This window comes from Schistocerca gregaria, chromosome 3 (genome assembly GCF_023897955.1).
Source record: "Schistocerca gregaria isolate iqSchGreg1 chromosome 3, iqSchGreg1.2, whole genome shotgun sequence".
Taxonomy (NCBI): domain Eukaryota; kingdom Metazoa; phylum Arthropoda; class Insecta; order Orthoptera; family Acrididae; genus Schistocerca; species Schistocerca gregaria.
Window position 1 is genome coordinate 393,989,504 of NC_064922.1, and position 22,329 is coordinate 394,011,832.

Sequence of the window (22,329 nt, forward strand, 5' to 3'; positions counted from 1 at the left end):
TTTCTGTTATATATCTTTCTTCATCATGGACGAAGTTCTGTATTTCCTAATTTGAGTGTATGTTCTCACAATTGATGAGCACCTATGAGTGCGTCATCATCGGCTTTTCCTCAGTTTTGCTTGCCCCAGTTTGAATATCAAGTGACTTACTTCCCATATTTTCTACAGTGCATTAGCTAGCTGTTTTTTATCTTTTTATATGCAATTTGGTAATCGTGCTCCTCTAATTTCGATCTGAACTTCATTAAAAGTGAGGACAGATCGCTAATATTTCCGAGCCACTGTAGTGCTTTATGATTTGTTCAAATGGTAAACTCATAGCCAAATACATACGATCTGAAACCTATGACTGCCCAAACTATGGCCAGTAACTCTGTGAGTTGTACTATAAATTTGCTGTGCCTTGTTCAGAGCTTTTGACGCGTACGTAACTGGATGACCTGTACCTACTTCCCCTCGGCTGAGAAGAGTATTAGTCGCTTCCCGGCTCCTCTCAATCGTTATTATAAACTGTTTAGAAAAATCTGGGTACTGTAATGTAGCGGTACTGAGTAGCTTCTCGTTTAGCGCTTGCAATGAATTTCTTGTTTGGCGCCCCATTCACACTTAACACCGTTTTTAACAGCTCATGTAGAGAGTTTACTTTACCACTTTCTTAAAGTAACTAAGGAAATGCCTCTGGTACCCGACTAACATGAGAAATCCTTTCAAATCTTTTGTTGTGTTGGGCTGGGGATATTTCGCTACTTTTAGCTTGTTTGGATATGGCTTTAACCCATCTTTGATTAAGATATGTCGCAGGTACGTCACTTCATTCCTTATGAATTCACATTTATCCATCTACAACTTCAAACTGTATTGCCTCAGTCTCTCAAAAACCTTTCCCAAGCGGGCACTGTGTTCTTCCAGACATGGGCCGGAAGTTACTGTCGTCTAAATAAATAAATATTTTTTCACCTTGTCAAGAATTCATCAATTTTTTGAGCGTGGATGGTGAAGAAAGGAGTCCCATTGGCATACCTTTATCCATATAACGTGTGTCGGTGTTCTAAAAGATGTAAGTTCTCTTTCCTTCTCATCTAGTAATACCTGACAGCATCCTTTAGCCAAGTCAAGCGTTGACAAATATTTAACCTTGCATAATCTATCCAGACTTTCTTCAATACATGAGAGTAGGAGGACTGTGACGACAGTAATGCCATTTAGCTTTCTGTAATCAGCTATTAAACTCCATTCCTTTTTACGTTATGCATCCACCATTTTCGGATCGTGACTGACGAAAATTTTCAGGGAATTTTCGAACGTATAACAGTATATTAGTCTTTGTCAGCTGATTTATCTCCTGTTGTAGTGCTTCTTTATGAACGTCTGGTATTCAGTGTGAACGAGACGAAATTACTCGTCCCTCGGCTTCAGGCATCAATTTTATTTTATGCCGAGTGGAATCTGTATATGTCAACTTATTGTCTGGCAGATTACTTAAATCATTATATGCAGAATCACCGACAGATCAATCCTTGCCTGATGCATCCATCAACAGCTAAACCACTTCCACCTGCTTCCCGTGCTCTGAGCACTATGGGACTTAACATCTGGGGTCATCAGTCCCCTAGAACTTAGAACTACTTAAACCTAACTAATCTAAGGACATCACACACATCCATGCCCGAGGCAGGATTCGAACCTGCGACCGTAGCGGTCGCGCGGTTCAAAACCGTAGCGCCTAGAACCGCTCGTTGTCAACCTTACACACAGTCTGCTTCGAACTTGTGCGATATAGCGGAACTTCTTCCTCCTTAATTTTAGACTTCTTAATAAAAACTGTCTCCTGTTGTGTATTTAATTCACTAATTAAACAACCGATTTTTCGTGCTCTCACCAGGTACACACTTCCACGCAATTCTTGTTTCTCAACAATGGCTTCCCTTACGGTAGTATCTGCAACCTTTATTCTAAAAATCCTCTCCTCAAGAGGACTTAACCACCTGGCTTGCGTTAAACTCTGTATCTTCTGTTTATTGTCGGTGTCACATCTGTTTACCGGTACCTTATTTGCTTCTCTGTTTCTTTGGCTTACTCTTATTTACTGGCTATTCCGAGAGACTCAGGAAACTGTGAACTCTATTGCCTTCTCATTTTTCAGTCTCAAAATCTGTTTGTAACTTTTGTGGCACTCTAAGCCTCTGCCATGTGTACTTTCGCCTTACACTACTATCTCCGTACACAACTTAACGGGCCTTCCCCTGACCCTTGGCTTAGTAAGTTACTTGCTTCGTAAAGAAATCTCTGACAACCAAACCGGCATACTGAATATCCAGTTCCCCTCCAACCAGATGAAACTTATGTTCCACTCTTAGTTCCCGATCTATTCCAAGACCTAAAACTGCCACCTCATAGGTATGTATTGACTGGACATGTAATATCTTTAATTTCACACTTTTTTCGGGTATATAGCCGAACTGGCTTCGCAGACACATCCTATTAAACAAGCTAATTTGTACTCCATTGTCTTGAAGCAATCTTAACAGGCTTCCTGTACTTGAAGGTATTTCAAATCTGCAGACCCATTTTTACTTTCACAGTCGACGTTAAATACTTTTCCCAGTGTAACTTAAGGCGACTGTAATCTTATTCTTCTCTGTCGTTTCTCTGCTTGTTATTTTGCACCGATAACCTCACGTTATCGGCACACTCTCCACTCATGTCCCTTGGCCTATGACATGTGAAAAGCACTACCGGGTTGGCTTTCTTACAGGGCCCATTATGTCCCAACAAATAATACAACTTTGCCATCTGACTGACTGTGGAGTCTCTGACACACGACACGCTTCAGGCGATTCTACTTGTCTCAAGTCGGCTGCCTCGCACTAAATAGCATGATTTTCTAATTGTTTTGCATTTAATATTACTTCTGCAGCTCTTAGACGTGTGCTGTACACATGAGAAACTACGATAATTTTCCATATTTTTCCCCGGTGATTTTTATCACTAAATCCTTTTCCTCTGGTAGATATAGTTGTTGATTCTTCCGTCACTGCCAGAGTTAGGTGATGTTTTCGGCTCTTGCAAGCACAATCGTCTATGCATACTCACCATAGATCCCTCAAGTGAATCAGATTTTCATACTAACGACAAAGTTCCCGTCAATTTTGAAACCGCAGGGCACAATGCACAGCATAACGAAGGTGATGTTGAAGTGATCCTCTTTACTTGTCCAGTCTGCAATCGATTCTCCCTTTGAATCTTTCACTACATAATGCAAAACACTTTACAGCGATGGAAATCCAGTGTATGCTTGCATACGCGATAAAGAGAAAAACAAATTCCTATTTGTAAGATAATTCATGCACGATTTTACTCGATGCAGGATCCTGAGTACACGTTTTTTTTTTTTTTTTAGAAATTGTGGCGCTATTAGACCGCTCGCCTCGCGAATTAGTTCAAAAGCAATGTACACATCCATATAAATTACAAAAATGTATGTATATGTGCATGTATTATATGTGTGTTCCACATCTCCTCCTAAACAACTGGAGCGATTTCAACCAAACTTGGTACACATATCACTTATTGTGTGGAACGAGTCACTGTGAGGGTAAGAACCATCCGTCTATGAAAGGGGCGGGGATGCGGGTAAAAAAAAAAGAAAGAAAGGAAAACAGTGTAGCCCATAACGCCCGAAAACGGATACTTTTACTCGTCCCATGTATGAGAATGCGAGTAGTTAGAGACTTGCAAAAAATTACACGTATTTCAAACCCTTACGAAATTTTTCTCGCTGACGACCGCCACCAAATGATAAAAGCAAAGAATGATGTCGCCTACTACATTTTTGTTATTCATGCACTCAAACTGCCACACGTAGCATGGCGTTTTAATTTATTACTTGTTTACTACTTACTGTATGCTGACACATTTTGCCGGCAGTATTCACGTGTGCTAATAAATGTACCAGAAAAATTACATCATTTTACGACACTTACTCCAGGAGATATGATGTCATGAACACTGAGATGTGTGAAAAATTACCGTTTCCAAAACGTTGGAGTTTATTATTTCGTTGCTACCAACTCTATTGGTAAGACTTTTCTCAGACAGTATTCACATCTGACACTGAATGAACCTACAAAAATATATCATTTTAGGAGATGTAGTTCGGGAGGTACGACGACAAATACTGAAATGCACGGAAACCTGTCATATCATGAATGAGGTTTTAATTTATTATTTCTTCGCTGCTAACTGCATTCGAAATAAATTTCGCCCACAGCAGCCACATATAACACTGGACGTATGTATCTGCAAAATTATATCGCTTTACAGCACATACTTCAAGAGATACGGCGTCATAAACATCGAGCTCCGTGAAAATGAAACTGTAGGGAGAAATTCGATTGACATGCAGTTGAAATATGTGTAAAAATGAGTGTTAAATGTGTTAAATATAAGTGAAGTACATTTGATATCTGCGTATATGGCCAAAGCCATTGGTAACAAACTCATCCCTAACCCCTGGAACTCTTACAATCAAATCTGATACACAGATACCGATCTGGAAAGAAACACTGTACAAGTAAGAACCATCAACATCGTGTTGGAATGAATGTGACCACATAGAGAGAGAAGGGGAGGGGGGGAGGAGGAGGAGGAGATGGGTAGCTAGCGATGAGCGATGCAAAAGGAGGGAATAGGCACAAGTAGTAGGAGGAAGAGGAGATGGACAGAGAGAGGGGAAAGGAGGAGATGGATGTAGAAAGCAAAGAGGAGGAGATGGACTGGGACAGGTGGAGGACGAAAGAGGCAGAGATTGGGGCGAGGAAATGAACACACAGATGGGAGGAGAGAAAAGAGAAAAGGAAAAGGAGTAGATGAACAGGGACAGGGGGCAGAAGGAGATGGACGCACGTGGAGGGAGGAGGAAAGAGAAGGGTTGGAGGAACTGGGATTAGTGGGGAGGGAGGAGATGAACAGATGGGGAAGGAGCACATAGACAGAGGGGGGAGGAGCGTACTGACGGAGGTAGAGGGAAGAAGGAGATGGACAGGGGAGGTGGAGGAGACAAGGAGAGGAGATGAAGGAGAAGATGGACAGAGAAAGGGGGAAATAGGGAATGGACGTCAGTTACTGAGCTGGTTGTTTATAAATTCATTTAATGTGGACTTCGTAAGTCGAAATTGGTTTAAGGCCATAGCTATATCTAATTAGTTGCTGCCTCACTCGATGTTTATGACGTCGTATCTCTTCAAATATCTAAAGCGATATAATTTTGCAGATACATACATCCAGTGTTGCCTCTTGGCAACTGTAGTGTTAGATGTTGCCTTATCTCACTTCTTTCTGACAAGCTGTTCAGGAACGTGTCGAGGATGCACCGCCACTGAATGTGCTTCGACGCAGGTTTTCTTCGCTGTGTGGGATGTGACTGCGTGACTATCACGGTGGCCGGCCGGTGTGACCGAGCAGTTCTCGGGGCTTCAGTCTGGAACCGCGAGACCGCTACGGTCGCAGGTTCGAATCCTGTCTCGGGCATGGATGTGTCTGATGTCCTCAGGTAATTAGATTTAAGTTGTTCTAAGTTCTAGGGGACTGATGACAAAAATGGTTCAAATGGCTCTGAGCACTATGAGACTTAACTTCTGAGTCCCCTAGAACTTTGAACTACTTAAACCTAACTAACCTAAGGATATCGCACGCATCCATGCCCGAGGCAGGATTCAAACCTGCGGACTGATGACGTCTTATGTTACGTACCATAGTGCTCAGAGCCATGTGAACTACCACGGTGTCGCCTTGCTCTCACCTGAGCTATGTTGTGATGGGCCGGCCGTTGCCCGCTGCTGTGGGAATGCTTGCTGCCCGCAGCCCGCATGGCTGCCGCTGAAACTCGAGAAGACACCTCGCGTTCTCCGCCTCTGGACCGCGCTGTCCCTGCCGCCATCGCTGCTCAGTCGTTGCCCTGACGGTCCCTCAGGACCGTGACGGCTTGTCCAGCTCTCGGCCATTATCCATGCTTCCCAAACTGTCGTGTAATCGGGAAAACAAACTGCCCTGCCCGCGTCTTCCATCGTCCAGCGTCGACCTCCGGACCTCTCCTTCTCTTCAACAGCCTGTTCTTACTAGAGTTCACGTCCTGCTTCTGATAAGAACCTCCAAGTCGTCTGTCCAGTCATGACGACGAGCTGAGGATGTGCGAAGTACTTGTCTACCTCAAAAATCTTGTAACAACCTTACACGTGGCACAAGAAATTGTTTATCTATATCACGCCCTGTCACAGGTTAGAGGAAGCGTATGAGAACTCAGACGGGGTTTAGGTCGATCTGAAATTTCAGAGCGTAGGTGAATGCTTGGATCAGTGCCATGCACTGTCGCAGGGCACCCACGAGAGGTGCGGATTTTGTGACTTGATTTGGATATATGTAGGAGACTCAGGGACCTCAAGGGTCTGAATTACACTTGTTTACTGCTTTCAGAGTAACCATTACTGTCAGGTCTACTTCTAAGCGTTAGAAAAGGCAAAGGGTTAGACTGTTGGCGCATCAGAACTCATTGCCTAAGTCAGTGGTGCGAGAAATAACAGAAGTAGCAATTACTAGAAGCTACACATAGTGCAAACACCTGAGAGCAGCATTCCAAGTGAGAAAACAGATTTGAATCAGAGTTTGTCTGAATACGAAAATCCTAAATTTTTAAATGATTGTGGCGGGCTCTGTTACTGTCTGTCTGTAGTCGGCGTGCCAATCCACCGGCTCTTTACAGACATCGACCATTCTGCACGTCCTTGTTGCTACTGGCCTATTGGATTCGAATACTTTCACGTCTCCTACTCCATAGTTACGAATGCTCCTGGCCTTTACACTAGCAGAGTCCATGTAGCAACAACGTTCAGCGAAAAACTAAACGTTACTGCCCTTCCTAATATGGTTAGTTAAAACACAGTTTTAAGTCAGTTTGGCCCGCCCTACAAGTGGAGACGTGTCTCTAAGGAGTGGGAACTGCTGTACATTTCAGTCTAACCTCTGTGAATCCAATGATGTTACTGTTCTCAGGAGTAAGTACCAAGCTTGCTGCATATGATAAGATGCGCCTGTTTACAACCATCATCCACTGTGACACCTTAATACGCTGTCTGCACAATGTAGTTATCATCTAATTCTCTGAACTGAAACTACTACCCTGGGACAGCTGCTCGGAGCATCTGCAATTCGCATGCACTTCCCACAGCAGTTTACCTCGGGTATGTTAAACGCTACCATTTGTGCCTGCATTCTGCATGCTGTCGTTGGTTTCCTGCATTGGAGTTCCCTCACTGACATATAACAGTCTCGCCTTAACAATGCGTAAGTAAGTAAGTTGTCTATACATGACACATTACATTTAAGTGTTGTTCGTTTAAGTGAAATTTTCTCAACAAAGCACTCAAAAAATTCTCAAAGAGAAACGCTTATGCCTTCAACGCAAAGGCGACCGGTAAGTCTGAATTGGATGTATATTTGTAACCGACCTTATCCAGCACAAACAGAAAGGAAAACACACATAAAGAAATACATGCATTTAAAGAAACATACACATAAATAAATATACAAATGAACAAACATATTAATAGATGCGCCCACAGATCCTCCCACACACACACACATACATACAAATAAAAAGTACCTCTTGTAATTACCAATTTTGGTGTCTCTTTGGTGACAGTAGAAGGCTGAAAACAGCTCTACTATTAAAGCCATATGAAGCAAATTACAGTCAGATGAATTAACATACAAGATACCCTATATTGCACGTCCATTTCTGAAAGAAATTAAGTATACTTTTCTTATTCAGCTATCTTGAAGTAGGATAGAGATTATAATGAAAAATTAATTATTACACTTTATTAGTATTTTGAAGGAGAGGAATTCGAAGTACACTGGCTGGTCAGATAAAGGGTTTTCATGATCTTCCTAACTTATTTCAGCAGAATACATGGATTCCTTTACCCAGTTATTTCCATTGTTAAAGAAATCAGAGCTGGTGGGGTGCTAAACTTCAACCATAATCATTTATGTTTTGTAAAAAAAGAATGCTTCTGACATTATTAACAGTAAATCTGTGAGGCATTCATATCCAAGTCTCTTCATACAGTGCTGATCCATATGGATTTCTCATACTTATTTCCATTGTTTGTAATGCCTTTGATGACTAAATTGTAGAACATTCCACATTTTCTGCCTGTTTGTGCACCACAATGCCGATCTTAACTAGGGGTTCATTTTTCCGAGAGATGTTGCACCACAGAATAGAATAGGAAAGGAAATTAAAATGTTTCTTAAGTTCATGTTACCATAGCCACAGGTGATATCAGGCAGAGGTGGTGACACAGCAGTGCAGTAGAAAGAAAATATGAACACTGTAAGCTGGTCCCATATATGAGTACATGTAGCTGCATTGGTAGAAATCGCCAAGGACAAGTTACACATTCAGCAAAATGTCAACCGAGGGAGAGGGACAGAAATATATGTTCGTGAGATCTCCTTACGTGAAGCAACAAGTGCTATCTCAAATGCAGTAACACATTGCAGAAAGTTAGAAAGTTGACAGTACAGTGAAGAGCCTGTAACTGTCTGTTAAAAAAACACAGTGCTACGGAAGACCACTGACCACTAGTGAAAAAGTAGGCCTCATGTCATTACCTCCCACTAATCTCAATAAATACCACAGTTCTGTAGCTCTGAACTCAGTTTGTCACTACGACTGATGGTGTTCATAGCAAAGAACTGAATTCAATTATTATAGCAGTGTGGGATGTGAGCCTTCACATTTTTCATCACCTACAATGTTGCTGTTGGCAAGACTGAGGGTCCTCCAACGTCAGTGCGTCTTGTGGTGTTCATCACCTATCAACATCATCATCATCATCATCATCACTGAAGGGTGAGAGGGCCATCTGGTGCCTTTCCTCCTGGTCATCGCTACAGGAAATTCCAGGTTCCAGGTCCTACCTGTACATTGGGGGCATCATCAGCCAACAACACAACTTCCAACAGTGCAGGACATCCCAATGGATCACTGCAGTTCACTATCATTTTCTGATGGGGTATCAAGAACGATTTAATGAGTCACTGTTATTTTCCAGAGCAGGATGAAGGATACTAGGAGAGTGTGCAAGCATATTCTCTGGCGCCAGCTCATAAGTCTTCAGGCAAATTGTTGGTGTAGGAGTCTTGATGACCAGCCATCCAATCCAACAACTGTTGACAACAGAATTCCACCATGTCACTCATGAGGCATCAGCCTAGACTGACCAGAAAACACATAACTGTACATTGAGGTGGCAAAAGTCTTGGGATAGCGATATGCACATATATAGATGGTGGTAGTATTGCGTACACAAGGTATAAAAGCTATTGGCAAAGCTGTACTTCAGGTTATTTACGTAAAAAAGTTTCCGACGTGATTAAAGCCACACAAAGAGGATTGGCAGACTCTGAATGCGAATGGTAGTTGGAGTCAGATGCATGGAACATTCCGTTTTGGAAATCATAAGGGAATTCAATATTCCGAGATCCACAGTGTCAATATGTGCCAAGAACTCCAAGTGTCAGGCATTATGTCCCACCACTGACACTGCAGTGGCCAAGGGCCTTCACTTAACGACCGAGAGCAGTGAAGATTGTATAGTTGTCAGTGTTAATAGTCAAGCAACACTGTGTCAAATAACCCCAGAAATCAATGTTCGACGTACAACGAATGTATGCGTTAGGAAAGTGTGGCGAAATTTGGTGTTAATGGGATATGTCAGTAGACAATGGACTGAGTGCTTTTGCAAACAGCACAACATAACATGCAGTACCTGTCCTGCATTCGTGACCTTATCGGTTCGACTCTAGTCGATTGGAAAACCTTGGACTGAACAGATGAGGACCAATTTCAGCTGATGGTAGGGTCCGAGTCTAGTACAGACTCCACGAAGCCGCAGATGCAAGCACTGTGCAGGTTGGTGGTGGCTCCATAATGGTGTGGGCTATGTTTACATGGAACTGTCGGCGTCCACTGGTCCAGCTGAATCAATCATTGACTGGAAATGGTTATGTTCGGCTACTTGGAGACTATTTGCAGCGATTCATGCACTTCATGTTCCCATGCATGTCACTGGCCTACAACCGCTTATGAGTAGTTAGAAGAAGATTCTAAATAGGTCGAGCAAATGGTTAGGCCACCCTGATCACTTGAAATGAATCTCCTCCAACTTACTGGTACTTAATCAGGAGTTCTGTTCGTGTAAAAAATCTGACACTGGCAACACTTTCGCAATTATCTACAGCTATAGAGGTAGCATGGCTCAGTATTTCTGCAGGGGATTTCTAATGACTTGTTGAGGCCATGCTACGTCTAGTTGCTGTACAACGCCGGGAAAAAGGAGGTTTGACACTCCATTAGGAGATATCCGATGGTATTTGTCACTTCAATGTAAATCTGAGTGAATAAGTGTTAACTTACTAATCTTGGTCCATTAGCGTCGAAAGACGCTCTATATGTTCTCGAGAACCATCCTGACGATGTAGAGGTGTCTCCGCTCAGACCCCCCCCCCCCCCCCCTCAAAGGGAATAACAACCTTCCACTAATTAACTCTTCTTCAACAGGCTTCACAGTAATATAAAATGTTTTGAGTGACAGTTGCTTCAAGTTTCACTGTCAGTTGTTAGAAGGAACCACAGGTGACAGGTCACACAAGAAGGACAGTGGAAGTATCCATAATTCTGCAGTAGCATATCATCAACACCCATCTGTTGTCGCATCATCATCACGACCTTCATCTTCATTTTCTTCTTCCTCTTCTTCTTCTTCTTCTTCAAGGATTAGGCTTTTCGGGCTATTCTACCACAGAATGTATTAGAGAATCTTAGAACATATTTTTAACTCAGACGAAATTATCTATATCTAGGAGATGACTGAAGGTATTGAGTACCACCGACCGAACATCCTTCCATGGAGACAACGCTGATTAAGAATATTTGGATTGGTGTGTGTTACTATTCTGTTGTCAGAAAGATGACATGACAATCTAATATTTAACTAAGTAAATACTATAGCCTAAGAACATGAAATTATAAGCGCACTGAAACCAAACGGAAGTAAATCTCCTCCACAGTAACAATACATTTAGTGGACAACAAGGCCAAAATACTTCACAGTCAAATGACTTACCATGAGTAAGGTGGTACAAGAGCTCTATTAGCAGTTCATCTTCATTCTTGAGAAAGAACTGTGCTGACGCCTTGGCAAGGGCTGATGATCAGTAATTCGTTTCACAGATCGGTATACGGAGGTCCTCCTCCTGGTAATGTTTAACGTCCCGTCGACAATGAGGTCATTAGAGACGGAGTAAAAGCTCGGGTTAGAGAATGATGAGGCAGGATATTGGCCGTACCCTTTCAAAGGAACCATCCTGGTTTTTGCCTGAAGCAATTTAGGTTCAAATGGTTCAAATGTCTCTAAGCACTATGGGACTTAACGTCTGAGGTCGTAAGTCCCCTAGACTTAGAACTACTTAAACCTAACTAACCTAAGGACAACACACACACATCCATGCCCGAGGCGGAATTCGAACCTGCGACCGCAGCAGCAGCGCCGTTCTGGGGTGAAGCGCATAGAACCACTCGGCTACAACGAACAATTTAGGGAAATCACAGAAAACCTAAATGAGGATGGCCATACTTGCGGGTTGGAACCATCGTCCTCCACAAAGCGAGTCCAGTGTTCTAACCACTGCGCCACCTCGCTCGGTTCCATACACAACCTGATATGTTAACATAATCACGTGCCAGGTGTTTTATGTGTGCGGTAGTACGGACTGATCCGATAGTCAAATAGTGATCTTAAGCTGTGTTTCTGGCTGAAAATAGGCAAAAATGGAACGGTAATACGTCTAACTAGTCGTATTATCCTCTTGTATTGTAAGCCCATAAGTGCAACGCCACACTATGATCAGTTAATTGTATTCTACCCAGAATGCAAGTAAAGCAACAGGAACGAGAAGCATGGTATGGCCTTACGATACCAGACGCAATTTTTTTGCCATTCCACACACATTTTCCTGCTGCATCAGAAAATGACATTGGAAGTTTGAAGTAAAAAGTTTAATTTAAACATTCGGATTTATTACGGTTACTTTACATAAAGAAAATTGCATTGCGTAACAAACAATGTTCTTAAATGCTCCTGTCCCTTACGAAACAAATACATGACAATAACGTAGCAGACAAAGTGATCAGCATGGGTGTCGACTCTATGGGAACAAGGGAAAGGATTTTATAAGACTGTGCGTGATACAGCAGAGGTAAGCATTCCTGAGGGCCAATCACAGGAGAAAAGTTGCAATTTCTCATTACTAGAAATTCGTGATCCCGATAAGTTTAAAATTTCGTTAACAAATTTGCACAAGACAAGAGCAGATCGAGAGGAATGTTGATATTAATTACAGTCATTGTAGCAAGAGAACGAATACAATGTTGAATCTAAAACTGGGCGGTGGAAATAATTTAGCTTACAATAGACGTGGCAAAGAATTCAGCACTTCGGACAGAGTATGATACAAAGTATTGTGACTACTGACTCTGATCGTGACCTAACCAACTGTACGCCAGCAAGCGGTTGCATTGCGCCTCACCGTCATTGCCTTGTGGTACGGCTGCACTGTGTGTCCCCGTCGGACAGCAGCATCTCCTCCATGTCCAATCTGTAACTCGTCTCGTCTTCAGCTGCCCCCGTTCCAACTCTACAACTGGGAGAGGGCGAAGTCTTTTCCCACACCTTTTGGCCTGCCGCAGAGCTGGCTCCGAGGCGCAACACAATGGCCCAGTCGGCCCACGTCGAAAATGCGCCTTGAGGGTTCCTTGTTCGACCGGTTTAACTGACTCTCGAAAGATCTCGAAGCTTCTACCACGAATTTCAGCAACCAATGTAAGCACATGCCTAGAAGTTTGGCTCGAAAGATCGTTCCACCTATGTGCTGCAAGTCACGTACGCCAAGACAGAAACAGCTGGTGTCCTCTGCCTCTGTCTCTTTCCGTGTTCTACGATTTCCCTCCCGCCACTCCCTCCCCTGCTATTGTCCTGTGTATTCCAATGGTTCAGCCCTCCGTCTCTAAGTTTGGAGGGAGCAGAAAAGTCGCCTAAACCAATAGCCAAACTAACGGGACGGATTTCATGCAGCCGGCCGGAGTGGCCGAGCGGCTCTAGGCGCTTAAGTCTGGAACCGCGTGACCGCTACGGTCACAGGTTCGAATCCTGCCTCGAGCATGGATGTGTGTGATGTCCTTAGGTTAGTTAAGTTTAAGCAGTTCTAAGTTCTAGGGGACTGATGATATCAGATGTTAAGCCTCATAGCGCTCAGAGGAATTTTTTTTTTATTTCATGCAAGACAGACTGTGTTCATGAAACAGAGACTGCAGATCATGAGGGAAAATCAGGAGTCAATAAAATACAAACCGCACAGATCACTTGATAAAGACGGCATGTGGAAACGATAAAATGCCTTATTTAGTTGGTAGGATATATCCTAATGAAATATGTACTCAAATAAAGGTACGCCATTCAACCTCCAAAATTAATTGATGTGAACATCTCGATTAGAGTCGTTCGGGTAGGTCATGCAAACTAAGACTACACCGTGATGTATTTACTGTTGTACTGACCTATGACTAACGTTTCCACTGCACTGTCGAAGCATTGTACTATCATTTTGTGATGCACTGAACGATAGTCAAGCTGTAGTCTGCGTCTGACTTGCCTTTGGACGTCATAGAATTCTACCTTAACAATGGATGTATAAATAGTGAAATACATGAAGATTGCAAAATTACGGAAGTGGAATAATGTAGAGCAGGGGTCTCCAAACTTTTTAGTCCACGGGCCACATTGACTCCTCCACGAAGTCATAAGGGCCAATATCTACCTAGTGGGATTAAAGCACCCTAGCACTCCATGATTACCGTAATGTAAGGCTAAAGGAAAGATGAAATCGCAAAAATCTGAGGTTGTGGGAATAGCTAACACTGAAACGAACTACGATTTTTATTTAATTACATAATTTTGATTGCTGGACGTACCTGACCGAAATTCTGGCGTATTTTATTCTGGCGAATTTCACCGACAAGAAAGTATGTCACTGCACATTCTTCGCGAAAGCGTCCTGCAAAGTTAACGAAATCTCAAAATCATTGTTAGCAACACTATTACTGAAACACGTAACAGAGGTAGAGTATGTCAATGCATTGTTATGACAATAAGTTTAGTTATGTTGCCTTGTAGCGAGTAGCAGAGCCAGAGCATATATCTGATAGTTCTGTTGTGTCTATGCTGCGAGTGTTTTATGCGCTGTACTGGTAGGTGAGACGACGAAGTGTGGGGCAATTCAAAGTTTGAATTCGAAGAGACAAGGAAAATCTGAAAATCGAAATACGTATAGCACGACTTGAGTTCTTTTTCACTGTATTTTTTAGTCGAACTACAGTGTAATTGTATTTAATTTAGTAATTAAAGTACCTTCAAAATAAATTCATTGAATTTTGTTTAGGCAGCCTACTCCCCAGTTTTATTATTATTAAATAGCACAATTTTATTTTCAGGTTACAATCTTTTGTGAAGTTGTATACAAATATGGAAAAGAAACGAAAGGTTGACAGTGAATGTAGAATTTTTAAAGAGCAGTGGGGATGTCAATATTTCGTGGTGGAGTCAAGCAACAAACCAATGTGTATTATTTGCAATGAAGAGCTCCTTGATGTTCACAGCATTCACGGGACGACCACTGGCGAAGATATTTTTAAAGGAGTTGATAGGGCAGTTCATAAAAACAATCTTCAGTGGAAGAAATTAAAATGTATTACATCTGATGGTGGCAAAAACATGTGTGGGGAAAAATAAAGGTGTCGTTGCTCTCGTTTATAAGGCCGTAGAAAAACACGGTGGCTCAAAACCATTAGTAGTACATTGTATTATTCACCAACAGACTTTGTGTGGAAAACATCTAGATATGTCAGAAGTTTTAAAGCCAGTTATTTCAGTTGTTAATTATATCAGATTTCATGCACTAAGTCATCGCCAGTTCCGCGAGTTTCTTGATGATATTAACGAAAGCCTCTTGCTATATTATACTGCAGTGCGCTGGCTTAGCTACGGTAAATTTCTGACCCATTTTTTTTTTCGAACTCCGAACAGTAATTGAAATTTTTTTGAACGAAAGGAACCGCCCTCTGGCTGAGTTGCGGAACGGTGAGTGGTTATGGAAGCTAGCATTTTATAGAGACTTAACTAAACATGTGAAGTGCCTTAATTTTAAATTACGAGATGAAAACCAGCTTCTGCCTGATTTATACACGCATGTTAAGTCCTTACGACAAAAGATTGCGTTGTTTCAATTTCAGTTGAACAAAGTATGCTTCACGAATTTTAAAATATGCCAAACATTCAGTCAGCAAACTGAGATTCCGTTTCCTGTAATTTTTGCAACTAAAGCTTTGGGCGCCTTAAAAATTAATTTTGAATCACGTTTTTCAGATATCGAAGCAAATTCAAACTATATCAAGATATTTCAAAATCCCTTTGACGGCTATATAGAAGCGTTACCCGCAGAACTTCAGTTTGAAATTATTGATTTGCAATGTAGGGACTTTTTTTTTAAAAAAGAGAAACATTCAAAGTCAACATAACTGGAATATTATAAGTTTCTTCCATCCACACAGTTTACAAATTTAGATATATTTGCCCGTGGCTTTTTTTCCGGTTTGGCACTACTTATTTGCGTGAAAAAACTTTCTCGAAAATGAAAAATGCAAAAAGTATTTACAGATCAAAATTAAGTGATGAGCATTTGAAGTCGCTGATGATTATCTCTACCCCTAAACGTGTTGCAAACTGGAGGTAATTATGAAAGGAAAGTTACAGCTACATAGAAGTCACTAATTATCACTAAGATTTTAAAATTTCTTTACGTGAATACTCTAACACTGTGAGCTTTCAAGATATAAATTAATTATAGTTATTTTTATACATCAGTTACAACTAAAATATCCAATATCATTATGTACACCAGCCACTGTATTTTATTTAAATTGCCTTTAAATAAAAATATTTTATACGATTTACTTGCTATGTGTATTTTACAACGTAATTAAAAGAAAGTGAAACCTCGCTTAAGAAGCATCTTCCATATTGATTGATTACCAAGGCTAGTCGCCGAAGTGGCGTCCATTTGAAAGACTTGCACAAGACTCGTGAGTAGAATAAAATGCTTAGAATTTTTTTTACTTAAAATGTTTTCGCCAAACCGATCTGTTAACCTTTTTTTTCCACTATCGCGCGGAGAATGATCTGTCTGTTTATTGTGGATAGCCATAAGTTTAACCATGACCTTCCACTTTGTAAAGATAAAGCTCGGACAATGTCGCGGTTTTTTGGTCGCGATAGGCCTCGAAACTCAATTGTTGGCAGTAAAGGTACCACCTCAAATATTTGGCGGGCCGGATACAAGGGGATGTTCGGCTAGCTAACGCGGGCCGGTTTGCCGGCCCTCACGGGCCGAGACCCCTGATGTAGAGGATCTATGATTATTTATACAGCAATTGTTCTAGGCCTCTACTTGTAATATTTCAACAACAAAAAAATTTTATACAATTTTATTTTGATGTTTTCGGAGCAAGAGCTTGTGACTTTATACTCCCGAATTTTCACGCTTTCTGTATCTTCAGGTAGGAATTCAGTTTTCCCACTTTATTTTCACTTTTATAACCTGCAGTTTCGTCCTACTTTTACAGGTTTACTCTTCCAGTTTGGTATCTTAAAGGAAGGTTTTTACATCATCGCCGGTCGGAGTGGCCGTGCGGTTCTAGGCGCTACAGCCTGGAGCCGAGCGATCGCTACGGTCGCAGGTTCGAATCCAGCCTCGGGCATGGATGTGTGTGATGTCCTTGGGTTAGTTAGGTTTAATTAGTTCTAAGTTCTAGGCGACTGATGACCTCAGAAGTTAAGACGCATAGTGCTCAGAACCATTTGAACCATTATCGATTTTTTGCAAATATTGGTATAAGACCGTGTTGTTAAACCATAGCATCCTTCCCACAGTTTGACAGTCTTTTGACAGTGGTATTTTCCCATAAAGACTTACAGGTACTATTGTCAAGCCACTTCACAAAATAGGAGACAAAACGTTAATAATGAATTACGGACTAATTTCATTGCTGCCAGAACTTTCAGAAATATTCGAGAGAATACATACAATAGACTTTATAAACAGTTAGTATAGGAAAACATTCTCAGCAGTCAGCAGTTTCGATTTATAAAAGTGATATAAACTGAACAAGGTATATCTATTTTGGCAGATGTCAGTATAGACCCAAGCACTTAGAAATTCAGAAATTATTACCATTGGGAATGTTTTATGAACTGACTATAGCTTTTTACTGTGTAAAGTAAGAATTCGTAAAAGTTAAAAACAGTCAATTGTTACACAGGTCGTGTTCCTAATTTTATATTATCTGAAAGATAGAAATCAAAGTGAGCCGTCCCTTCCATATCAATTATACAACGTGATTCACTAACTATTTCCGCTAAGAATAACTCCGAAAATATGGTAGGAGCTGAAAAGTTTGTGGGACAAAAGTTGCATGGGACGACTTGGGCTGTAATATGACATTGGTGTTTTGGTGCTGGGTGGGGTCGCTACGGAGATATGAAGGTCAAATTTGTTTTTCTAAATGCGATGCTATAGTTTGGCACTTATTTTCTGATCTACATCTACATGACTCCTCTGCAATTCACATTTAAGTGCTTGGCAGAGGGTTCATCGAACCACAATCATACTATCTCTCTACCATTTCACTCCCGAACAGCGCGCGGGAAAAATGAACACCTAAACTTTTCTGTTCGAGCTCTGATTTCTCTTATTTTATTTTGATGATCATTCCTACCTATGTAGGTTGGGCTCAACAAAATATTTTCGCATTCGGAAGAGAAAGTTGGTGACTGAAATTTCGTAAAAAGCTCTCGCCGCGACGAAAAACGTCTATGCTGTAATGACTTCCATCCCAATTCGTGTATCATATCTGCCACACTCTCTCCTCTATAACGCGATAATACAAAACGAGCTGCCCTTCTTTGCACCCTCTCGATGTCCTCCGTCAATCCCACCTGGTAAGGATCCCACACCGCGCAGCAATATTCTAACAGAGGACGAACGAGTGTAGTATAAGCTGTCTCTTTAGTGGATTTGTTGCATCTTCTAAGTGTCCTGCCACTGAAACGCAATCTTTGGCTCGCCTTCCCCACAATATTATCTATGTGGTCTTTCCAACTGAAGTTGTTCGTAATTTTAACACCCAGGTACTTAGTTGAATTGACAGCTTTGAGAATTGTACTGTTTATCGAGTAATCGAATTCCAATGGATTTCTTTCGGAACTCATGTGGATCACCTCACACTTTTCGTTATTTGGCGTTAACTGCCGCCTGCCACACCATACAGCAATCTTTTCTAAATCGCTTTGCAACAGATTCTGGTCTTCGGATGACCTTACTAGACGGTAAATTACAGCATCATCTGCGAACAACCTAAGAGAACTTCTCAGATTGTCACCCAGGTCATTTATATAGATCAGGAACAGCGGAAGTCCCAGGACGCTTCCCTGGAGAACACCTGATACCACGTCAGTTTTACTCGATGATTTGCCGTCTATTACTACGAAATGCGACCTTCCTGACAGGAAACCACGAATCCAGTCGCACAACTGAGACTATACCCCTTAGGCCCACAGCTTGATTAGAAGTCGCTTGTGAGGAACGGTGTCAAAAGCTTTCCGGAAATCTAGAAATACGGAATCATCTTGAGATCCCCTGTCGATAGCGGCCATTACTTCGTGCGAATAAAGAGCTAGCTGCGTTGCACAATAACGATGTTTTTTTTTTTTTTGTGAAACCATGCTGATTATGTATCAATAGATCGTTCCCTTCGAGGTGATTCATAATGTTTCAATACAGTATATGTTCCGTTCCAAAACCCTACTGCAAACCGACGTCAGTGATATAGGTCTGTAGTTAAATGGATTACTCCTACTACCCTTCTTGAACACTGGTGCGACCTGCGCAATTTTCCAATCTGTAGGTACAGATCTATCGGTGAGCGAGCGGTTGTATATGAGTGCTAAGTAGGGAGCTATAGTATCAGCGTAATCTGAAAGGAACCTAATCGGTATACAATCTGGACCTGAAGACTTGCCCGTATCAAGCGATTTGAGTTGCTTCGCAACCCCTAACGTATCTACTTCTAAGAAACTCATGCTAGCAGCTGTTCGTGTTTCAAATTCTGGAATATTCCATTCGTCTTCCCTGGTGAAGGAATTTCGGAAAACTGCGTTCAATAACTCCGCTTTAGCGGCACAGTCGTCGGTAACAGTACCATCGGCACTGCGCAGCGAAGGTATTGGCTGCGTCTTGCCGCTTGTGTACTTTACATACGACCAGAATTTCTTCGGATTTTCTACCAAATTTCGAGACAATGTTTCGTTGTGGAACCTATTAAAGGCATCTCGTATTGAAGTCCGTTCCAAATTTCACGCGTCTGTAAATTTTAGCCAATCTTCGGGATTTCGCGTTCTTCTGAACTTCGCATGCTTTTTCCGTTGCCTCTGCAACAGCGTTCGGAACTGTTTTGTGTACCACGGGGGATCAGTTCCATCTCTTACCAATTAATGAGGTGTGAATCTCTCAATTGCTGTTGCCAGTATATCTTTGAATTTGAGCCACATCTCGTCTACATTTGTATAGTCAGTTCGGAAGGAATGGAAATTGTCTCTCAGGAAGGCTGCTAGCGAAACTTTATCCGCTTTCTTAAATAAAATTATTTTGCGTTTGTTTCTGGTGGATTTGGAAGAAACGGTATTGAGCATAGCTACAACAACCTTGTGATCACTAATCCCTGTATCAGTAATGATGCTCTCTATCAGCTCTGGATTGTTTGTGGCTAAGAGGTCAAGTGTGTTTTCGCAACCATGTACAATTCGCGTGGGTTCGTGTACTAACTGCTCAAAATAATTTTCGGAGAAAGCATTTAGGAGAATCTCGGAAGATATTTTCTGTCTACCACCGGTTTTGAAAAAGTATTTTTGCCAACGTAGCGAGGTAAGGTTGAAGTCCCGACCAACTATAACCGTATGAGTGGGGTATTTATTTGTTACGAGACTCAAATTTTCTCTGAACTGTTCAGCAACTATATCATCGGAGTCTGGGGGTCGGTAGAAGGAGCCAATTATTAACTTAGTTCATCTGTTAAGTATAACCTCCACCCATACCAATTCACAGGGAGTATCTACTTCGACTTCACTACAAGATAAACCACTACTGACAGACACAAACACTCCACCACCAATTCTGCCTAATCTATCTTTCCTGAACACCGTCTGAGACTTCGTAAAAATTTCTGCAGAACTTATTTCAGGCTTTAGCCAGTTTTCTGTACCTATAACGATTTCAGCTTCTGTGCTTTCTATTAGCGCTTGAAGCTCATGGACTTTCTCAGCACAACTACAACAATTTACAACTACAATTCCGACTGTTCCTTGATCCAAGCACGTCCTGTATTTGCCGTGCACCCTTTGAGATTGCAGCCCACCCCGTACTTTCCCCAGGCCTTCTAACCTAAAAAAACCGCACAGTCCACGCCACACAGCCTCCGCTACTCGTGTAGCCGCCGTCTGAGTGTAGTGAACTCCTGACCTATTCAGCGGAACCCGGAACCCCACCACCCTATGGCGCAAGTCAAGGAATCTGCTGACAGCGGCTATCGAGACGAATCCAGTGATGTGTAACAGTAAGGTCTTTGAAGTTCAACGAAAGTCCCAAAGTGGCATGAACGTGGCATTTACAGGAGGTGTTCGAATTGCTGCAATCTTCTGATCATGGATTGAATGGTGTTCCTTATCACATCGGCTCTTATCGAAGCACATGACAATTCTCTCTCTGTTCAGGTGTAGTTGGAACGTCTTTATGTTTACGAATCCCCGCTAGATAAAAACAAGAGGCGTCGAGTCTACGAAAGAGCTTGCCACTACACATCTCCTCCGCATCCAAGCCAACGATTTGGGAATTGTCCCTGCAACTCATTTTTAGCCGTCAGCGAAAAATCTGCCGAACACCAATGGTGTTGATACCACATTCTGTTCCTTGTCCCTAAAGCTATTTCTTCCAATAACAGACCTAATGTTTCTTCCAGGAATGTGATGTGCTTCCTATCATTAAGATTTCCTCGATGAAATAGGGGCCCCTAATTCCGTCCTCCAGAAACTCACACCATACATTCACCGACCACGGTTTTTGGTGTACAACTTGCCGCAGCCAACATGGATTTTCAGGTGCCCAATAATGCATGTTACGCAAATTAACATTTCCATGGTTCGTGAACGTAGCGTCGTCAGTAAAGAAAATCAAATTAATAAATGTGTCATCCCTCTGAATCTGAAGTTGAACCCATCGGCAGAATTCAATGCGACGCATACAACCTGTACCAGTTAATTCTTGGTGGATACTGATATGGTAAAGGTGATATTTATGGCGATGCTGAACACGAACAACACTATTCTGACACATGCCAGATTCCCTTGTGCTTTGAATCGAACTAACACAAGGCTCACGAAGTACAGTGGCAAGAGTACCAATTTCCGTTCCCTCGTTAGTAACTTTCCTTTGCCCGATATGTTTCTGATGCATTAAAGATCCAGTTGTTCTCAGTTTACCGGACACATATTTAATTGTACGATGTGTAGGGTGAGTACATTGAGGATACTTTTCAGCGTATAAATCTCTAGCTCTTGCTAAATTTCGTAGGCATTCTCCGTAAATGAGAAACATATCGATTTGTTCTTCGAAGGACTGCATAATTCACATTCGCTGGATTCGACAATACCAGTCTTACCGTTCCTGTTAGTGTTGCATTGCGAAACCACCAAATGATGTTAACATGTCAATGGCACCGAATATTTACTATTTGCACGATATACGAGAGAGAATTGTCAGAGCATGTGCTTCGATAAGTGCCAAAGTGATAAGGAATGCCACTCAATCCCTGATAATAAGATTGCAGCACTGCATTGATACCAATGACCATCACTTCGAACACCTGTAAATGGACCTTCATGCTACCTTTTTGATATTCGTTGACCTTCAAGGACCTTGCCGTTACACATAATTGGATTCGGCTCGATAGCCGCTATCATAAAATAAGTACCAAACTATAGTATCCCATTAAAAAAAAACGAAGTTTACGAAAGTTTACGAAAGAGGATCAGGTAGTGATAGTCG

General features: G+C 41.8%; 1 protein-coding gene across 3 annotated transcripts in view; it reads left to right on the forward strand.

The window, feature by feature from the left end:
* Positions 1-7,200: 7,200 nt before the first annotated feature.
* Positions 7,201-22,329, forward strand: part of LOC126354343 (uncharacterized) — a 322,836-nt gene continuing 307,707 nt past the window's right edge. The window contains exon 1 of one of the 3 annotated variants that reach the window (XM_050003914.1): positions 7,201-7,338. The gene's annotated coding sequence lies outside the window, so the exon portion shown is untranslated. Of the gene's footprint in view, positions 7,343-22,329 lie in introns of all 3 variants that reach the window. The other 2 variants (XM_050003916.1, XM_050003915.1) reach the window with 2 other exon arrangements.